The sequence below is a fragment of the Acipenser ruthenus genome, chromosome 44, assembly GCF_902713425.1.
Source record: "Acipenser ruthenus chromosome 44, fAciRut3.2 maternal haplotype, whole genome shotgun sequence".
In the NCBI taxonomy this organism is placed as follows: domain Eukaryota; kingdom Metazoa; phylum Chordata; class Actinopteri; order Acipenseriformes; family Acipenseridae; genus Acipenser; species Acipenser ruthenus.
This window is the reverse complement of record NC_081232.1, coordinates 8,768,157-8,776,027: the sequence shown is the minus strand read 5'-3', so window position 1 is coordinate 8,776,027 and position 7,871 is coordinate 8,768,157. Positions and strand designations below refer to the sequence as shown.

The window sequence follows — 7,871 nt, the reverse complement described above, 5'->3', positions numbered from 1 at the left end:
GTGTATAGTACATAGTGTATAGTGTATAGTGTACAGTGTATAGTATACAGTGTATAGTGTATAGTGTATAGTACATAGTGTATAGTGTATAGTGTATAGTGTACAGTGTATAGTGTATAGTGTATAATGTATAGTGTATAGTATACAGTGTATAGTGTACAGTGTATAGTGTATAGTTTACAGTGTATAGTATAGTATAGTGTACAGTGTTTAGTGTATAGTGTACAGTGTTTAGTGTACAGTGTATAGTGTATAGTGTATAGTGTATAGTGTACAGTGTTTAGTGTATAGTGTATAGTGTATAGTGTACAGTGTTTAGTGTATAGTGTATAGTGTATAGTGTACAGTGTTTAGTGTATAGTGTACAGTGTATAGTGTATAGTGTACAGTGTTTAGTGTATAGTGTATAGTGTACAATGTATAGTGTATAGTGTACAGTGTACAGTGTATAGTGTATAGTGTATAGTGTACAGTGTTTAGTGTACAGTGTATAGTGTATAGTGTATAGTACATAGTGTATAGTGTTTAGTGTATAGTGTATAGTGTACAGTGTATAGTGTATAGTGTATAATGTATAGTGTATAGTATACAGTGTATAGTGTACAGTGTATAGTGTATAGTTTACAGTGTATAGTATATAGTGTATAGTGTACAGTGTTTAGTGTATAGTGTATAGTGTACAGTGTTTAGTGTACAGTGTATAGTGTATAGTGTATAGTGTATAGTGTACAGTGTTTAGTGTATAGTGTATAGTGTATAGTGTACAGTGTTTAGTGTATAGTGTATAGTGTATAGTGTACAGTGTTTAGTGTATAGTGTACAGTGTATAGTGTATAGTGTACAGTGTTTAGTGTACAGTGTATAGTGTATAGTGTATAGTGTATAGTGTACAGTGTACAGTGTATAGTGTATAGTGTATAGTGTACAGTGTTTAGTGTACAGTGTATAGTGTATAGTGTATAGTACATAGTGTATAGTGTTTAGTGTATAGTGTACAGTGTTTAGTGTATAGTGTATAGTATATAGTGTATAGTGTACAGTGTATAGTGTATAGTGTATAGTGTATAGTGTATAGTGTACAGTGTATAGTGTATAGTGTATAGTATATAGTGTATAGTGTACAGTGTATAGTGTACAGTGTATAGTGTATAGTGTACAGTGTTTAGTGTATAGTGTATAGTGTACAGTGTATAGTGTACAGTGTATAGTGTATAGTGTACAGTGTTTAGTGTATAGTGTATAGTGTACAGTGTATAGTGTACAGTGTATAGTGTATAGTGTACAGTGTTTAGTGTATAGTGTATAGTGTACAGTGTATAGTGTACAGTGTACAGTGTACAGTGTATAGTGTATAGTGTATAGTGTATAGTGTACAGTGTACAGTGTTTCGTGTATAGTGTATAGTGTATAGTACATAGTGTATAGTGTATAGTGTATAGTGTATAGTGTATAGTGTATAGTGTACAGTGTATAGTGTATAGTGTATAGTGTATAGTGTATAGTGTACAGTGTATAGTGTATAGTGTATAGTGTATAGTATACAGTGTATAGTGTATAGTGTATAGTACATAGTGTATAGTGTATAGTGTATAGTGTACAGTGTTTAGTGTATAGTGTATAGTATATAGTGTATAGTGTACAGTGTATAGTGTATAGTGTATAGTGTATAGTGTATAGTGTATAGTGTACAGTGTATAGTGTACAGTGTATAGTGTATAGTGTACAGTGTTTAGTGTATAGTGTATAGTGTACAGTGTATAGTGTACAGTGTATAGTGTATAGTGTACAGTGTTTAGTGTATAGTGTATAGTGTACAGTGTATAGTGTACAGTGTATAGTGTATAGTGTACAGTGTATAGTATATAGTGTATAGTGTACAGTGTATAGTGTACAGTGTATAGTGTATAGTGTATAGTGTATAGTGTACAGTGTACAGTGTTTCGTGTATAGTGTATAGTGTATAGTATATAGTGTATAGTGTATAGTGTATAGTGTATAGTGTACAGTGTATAGTGTATAGTGTATAGTGTACAGTGTATAGTGTACAGTGTATAGTGTATAGTGTATAGTATATAGTGTATAGTGTATAGTGTATAGTATACAGTGTATAGTGTATAGTGTATAGTGTACAGTGTTTAGTGTATAGTGTATAGTGTATAGTGTATAGTGTATAGTGTACAGTGTTTAGTGTATAGTGTATAGTGTACAGTGTTTCGTGTGTATTGTACTGTACTGTGCTCTCTCTCCTCTCTCAGGCTCTCACTCGTATTGAGCTCTATGAGGAGTATAATTACCTCCCCGTGGTGATCGGGAGCAGCGTGGGGGGGCTGGTGCTGCTGGCACTCATCACAGCGGGACTCTACAAGGTGAGCTTCCCCTCCTCCCTCCTCCCCTCCTCTCTCCATCCTCCCACTCTCCCCTCCTCCCTCCTCCCCTCCTTCCTCCTCCCTCCTCCCCTGTCCCCTCCTCCCTCCTCCCCTCTCCCTCCTCCCTCCTCCCTCCTCCCTCCTCCCCTGTCCCCTCCTCCCTCCTCCCTCCTCCACTCCTCCCCTCCTCCCATCTCCCCTCCACCATCTCCCTCCTCCCTCCTCCCCTCCTCCCCTCCTCCCATTGTGCCCTCTACCTCTCCCTCCTCCCCTCCTCCCACCTCCCCTTTTCCCCCTCCCTCCTCCCCTCTATCCTCTCCCTCCTCCCCTCCATCCTCTCCCTCCTCTCCCTCCTCCCCTCCACCCTCTCCCCTCCTCCCTCCTCCCTCCTCCCCTCCATCCTCCTCCCTCCTCCCTCCTCCCACTCTCCCACTCTCCCTCTCTCCGTCCTGCCCTCCTCCCCCTCTCCCTCCTGTGTGTGTCTCTCACTCTCTCTCTGTGTCTCTGTCACTATGTCTGTCTGTTTATGTCTGTCTGACTGTGTCTGTGTGTCTCTCTCTATATCTCTGTGTCTGTCTGTCACACGGTGTCTTTAAAAAAAAAAAAAAAAAATTCATCAACAATGGTTTTTACCCCGGTTTCCTCCCCAATTTGGAATGCCCAATTATTATTTTTATCCTGGTTCACCGCTGCAACCCCCCCGGGCCACACGGGAAACGGAGGCTGAAACACGCGTCCTCCAAAACGTGTTCCTGCCAAGCTGTCATTTTTCGTACTGCGGATCCACAGCAAAGCCACCAGACCTATAGTGCTGGAGGACAACACAGATCTGAACGGCTCCACTGCAGACCCGCAGGCACCCTGTCAGCCACAGGGGGTCGCTGGTGCGCGGTGAACCATGGATTGCCCTGCCGACCTAAGCCCTCCCTACCCGGCGCTCGGCCAATTGTGCGCCATCCCCTAGGAACCCCCGGTCACGTTCGGCAATGACATAGCCCGGATTTGAACCTGCGATCTCCAGGCTATAGGGTGCATTCTGCACTCCACGCGGAGCGCCTTTACTGGATGCGCCACTCGGGAGCCCCCTGTCACACGGTGTCTGTGTGTCTCTGTCTGTTTGTCTGACCGTGTCTGTGTGTGTCTCTCTATATCTCTCTCTCTATATCTCTCTGTCTCCCAGGCTGGTTTCTTCAAGAGTCAGTATAAGGATCTGATGAACAGTCCAAGTGATGATGGAGGGGTCCAGGGAGATGAGGGGAGCCCCCCTGCTGCACCCGTGAAATGAGAGTAGGAGTCTGAAGCATCATCTTCTGAAACATCATCTTCTGAAACATCGTCTTGTGAAACATCATCTTCTGAAACAATCTTCTGAAACATCATCTTCTGAAACATCATCTTCTGAAACATCATCTTCTGAAACATCATCTTCTGAAACAATCTTCTGAAACATCATCTTCTGAAACATCATCTTCTGAAACATCATCTTGTGAAACATCATCTTCTGAAACAATCTTCTGAAACATCATCTTCTGAAACATCATCTTGTGAAACATCATCTTCTGAAACAATCTTCTGAAACATCATCTTCTGAAACATCATCTTCTAAAACATTATTCTGAATGTTAAAGCCAGACTGTTTCTCATCCCATAGACCCCAGTGTTAAAGCCAGACTGTTTCTCTCCATAGACCCCAATGTTAAAGCCAGGCTGTTTCTCCTCATAGACCCCAATGTTAAAGCCAGGCTGTTTCTCATCCCATAGACCCCAATGTTAAAGCCAGGCTGTTTCTCCTCATAGACCCCAATGTTAAAGCCAGGCTGTTTCTCCTCATAGACCCCAATGTTAAAGCCAGGCTGTTTCTCCTCATAGACCCCAATGTTAAAGCCAGGCTGTTTCTCCTCATAGACCCCAATGTTAAAGCCAGGCTGTTTCTCTCCATAGACCCCAATGTTAAAGCCAGGCTGTTTCTCCTCATAGACCCCAATGTTAAAGCCAGGCTGTTTCTCATCCCATAGACCCCAGTGTTAAAGCCAGACTGTTTCTCTCCATAGACCCCAATGTTAAAGCCAGGCTGTTTCTCATCCATAGACCCCAATGTTAAAACCAGACTGTTTCTCCTCATAGACCCCAATGTTAAAGCCAGGCTGTTTCTCTCCATAGACCCCAATGTTAAAGCCAGGCTGTTTCTCATCCCATAGACCCCAATGTTAAAGCCAGGCTGTTTCTCCTCATAGACCCCAATGTTAAAGCCAGGCTGTTTCTCCTCATAGACCCCAATGTTAAAGCCAGGCTGTTTCTCATCCCATAGACCCCAATGTTAAAGCCAGGCTGCCTGTAGCCACAGTTATCAATACTGAGGTAAATATGATGCATTTTAAAGTATTTTCTTTGTAATTGCTTGCAAAATTATTGTCACATTGTGCTTTTAAATGCTGTATGTTTGTACCAATAAAAATTTTAATTAAAATTTATTAAAAAATAAACAAAGTGTGTGTATCTATCAATAGTCCCATGGTCACCCTATTGACAGTGCTATGGCAGGTGAATCAGTCCCATGCTGTGCTATTGACAGTGCTATGGCAGGTGAATCAGTCCCACGGTGTGCTATTGACAGTGCTGTGCAGGTGAATCGGTCCCATGCTGTGCTATTGACAGTGCTATGGCAGGTGAATCAGTCCCACGGTGTGCTATTGACAGTGCTGTGGCAGGTGAATCGGTCCCATGCTGTGCTATTGACAGTGTTATGGCAGGTGAATCAGTCCCATGGTGTGCTATTGACAGTGCTATGGCAGGTGAATCGGTCCCATGCTGTGCTATTGACAGTGCTATGGTAGGTGAATCAGTCCCATGGTGTGCTATTGACAGTGCTATGGCAGTTGAATCAGTCCCATGGTGTGCTATTGACAGTGCTATGGCAGGTGAATCAGTCCCATGCTGTGCTATTGACAGTGCTATGGCAGGTGAATCAGTCCCATGGTGTGCTATTGACAGTGCTTTGGCAGGTGAATCAGTCCCATGCTGTGCTATTGACAGTGCTATGGCAGGTGAATTAGTCCCATGCTGTGCTATTGACAGTGCTATGGCAGGTGAATCAGTCCCACGGTGTGCTATTGACAGTGCTGTGGCAGGTGAATCGGTCCCATGCTGTGCTATTGACAGTGTTATGGCAGGTGAATCAGTCCCATGGTGTGCTATTGACAGTGCTATGGCAGGTGAATCGGTCCCATGCTGTGCTATTGACAGTGCTATGGTAGGTGAATCAGTCCCATGGTGTGCTATTGACAGTGCTATGGCAGGTGAATCAGTCCCATGGTGTGCTATTGACAGTGCTTTGGCAGGTGAATCAGTCCCATGCTGTGCTATTGACAGTGCTATGGCAGGTGAATCAGTCCCATTGTCACCCTATTGACAGTGATATGGCAGGTGTTGTTGTGTGTACTTTTACTATAAAATCTCGGCAGTATAATTTTTACAATGGGTATTGCGTAACCAAGGGTATTAGGTCTGTTTGCTTTTCCAATCTATTCTCAAGTCTTAATTCCCCTGAAGGAGTCACTTTCAAGGACTAGTCCGCCCTTTACCGAAATGAAGACCAGTTTTCTCATTTGCTTCACTCTCCTGAATAAAAGTAAGTCTGACTATTTAATATTTTCATTTTATTTTGTCGACCACATCGAATGACATTATTGATTCCAACAGTTAAACCACAGGGACAGCCAGTTCCATAAGAACTAGTTTTGAGGTCGCTGCATCAAACCCCAAGTCTCCCCTGGCGTGCCGCTCAGTGGACTGAAACCTCCTGAAACCAAGTCCCAAGTGGCTTCGTGCTCCCTCATTTTTAGTTAAAAACCAATTGCCTATTTTATCGCATTTCATATTTTTACGGTCAATAGTTTGAAGGACATTATCGAAGGTTTTCTTTGACCAAGAAGAAGGGATTATATTGTAGCGTCAAACTGAACAGGATTGTGGGGCTCTGTCTGCCTGTCTGTCTGTCTGCAGCTTTAATGAAACTAAACTCTTTTCAGAATGTAGTAAACTAACACAGACAACAAGAAGAAGGGATTATATTGTAGCGTCAAACTGAACAGGATTGTGGGGCTCTGTCTGTCTGCCTGTCTGTCTGTCTGCAGCTTTAATGAAACTAAACTCTTTTCAGAATGTAGTAAACTAACACAGACACCAAGAAGAAGGGATTATATTGTAGCGTCAAACTGAACAGGATTGTGGGGCTCTGTCTGTCTGTCTGTCTGTCTGCAGCTTTAATGAAACTAAACTCTTTTCAGAATGTAGTAAACTAACACAGACACCAAGAAGAAGGGATTATATTGTAGCGTCAAACTGAACAGGATTGTGGGGCTCTGTCTGTCTGTCTGTCTGTCTGTCTGTCTGTCTGCAGCTTTAATGAAACTAAACTCTTTTCAGAATGTAGTAAACTAACACAGACACCAAGAAGAAGGGATTATATTGTAGCGTCAAACTGAACAGGATTGTGGGGCTCTGTCTGTCTGCCTGTCTGTCTGTCTGCAGCTTTAATGAAACTAAACTCTGGAAGAATGTATTTATTCAATGCTGGAGTGGTAGGGTGTGCACAATGCTAATTTATCGATTGCAAGGCTGCACAGCGGAGTCTTATCAGATCATTGGCTAATCAGTAAGTTTATTTTCAACATGGGATACAAGGTGTTACAGTAACCATTGGAACTCGCCCGAGTAAAGAACTACAACTCCCATCAGCCCTCACTGACCACTGCCTCTTATTTAACTTCTTCTTGAAGGGCAATGAAACTTGGTACAGACATTCCTGAGCAAAAACATACTGACAGCATAACAACCTGTTTCTGTTTCTGTTTTTCTTTCTTTTTTATTGTCATCTACCTCGGTTCATTCTTTGTTTCCTCCTCCCTCCTTTCTTTCTTTCTTTCTTTCTTTCTTTCTTTCTTTCAATCAATTAATCAATCAATCAGTATTTATTTTATATAGCGCCTTTCATAGTGGACCACCACAGGACATAGTACATTAAATACAAACAGTAAAAAACAATGCAAATACATTGAATACAGGCACATTCCATTAAATACAAGGCTAGGATGTGAATTCTAGACACTGTGGATGCGTGTGTCACACAGAATCGTACAAATAAAGTGTGAAAACCCTGAAATAGCAATTTAGACAACAGCTGATAACAGATATCAGGCTTGATGAGTATTGAAAGCAAGAGAGAACAAGCGGGTCTTGAGAGCTGATTTGAAGCGAGCGACGGTGGGAGCGTCACACACCGAAGCTGGGAGAGAGAACCAGAGAGTCGGAGCCATGAAGCTAAACGAGCGTTCTCAGAGTGTGGGGCGCTTTTGCTTGGGGATAACAAGCAGGCCAGAGTCGGAGGACCTCAGATTGTGGGCAGGGGCGTCATTTGTTATAGGGCAGGAGGGGACAGTTGCCCCCCACAATCAATATGGCATTATTATCTTCCACGTTTTGATCCCCCAGACACATAATATAATC

At 42.5% G+C, this 7,871-nt stretch overlaps 1 long non-coding RNA gene across 1 annotated transcript; it reads left to right on the top strand.

The window, feature by feature from the left end:
* The first annotated feature begins 1,981 nt into the window (after positions 1 to 1,981).
* LOC131709697 (uncharacterized) lies at positions 1,982 to 4,129 on the top strand. Its single transcript, XR_009311574.1, has 2 exons — positions 1,982 to 2,366; positions 3,547 to 4,129. It is a non-coding gene; the product is annotated as an uncharacterized LOC131709697 (long non-coding RNA).
* Positions 4,130 to 7,871: the final 3,742 nt, after the last annotated feature.